We start from the raw sequence: 323 nt of genomic DNA on the forward strand, positions 1-323 counted from the left end.
CCCCCGCAAAGGATATCAGTATTTGGCATTGATTACCAATTCTTTTGTTGTAAGTGTCCTAATTATTTGAGAACTTATTTAGCAAACATCTACTAGCACCTATCACGTGTCAGGCACAGCATCGTGGAACACACAGATGGACAAGACTGGGGCCCTGCCCTCTACAAGCTCACAGCTGGCAACAGTGCTTGAGGTAGATTGCAAAATTGGCAAATTTTATACCCAAGTGTTTTTGCCTCTTTTCCTAACTTGCATACTTTAATTTCTGCTCCTCTGTCCCTTTTTATAAGCCTTGCTTTTTTTCCCTCAGGAGATGCAGGAGG

Source organism: Trichechus manatus, unplaced genomic scaffold (assembly GCF_000243295.1).
Source record: "Trichechus manatus latirostris isolate Lorelei unplaced genomic scaffold, TriManLat1.0 scaffold00020, whole genome shotgun sequence".
NCBI lineage: Eukaryota > Metazoa > Chordata > Mammalia > Sirenia > Trichechidae > Trichechus > Trichechus manatus.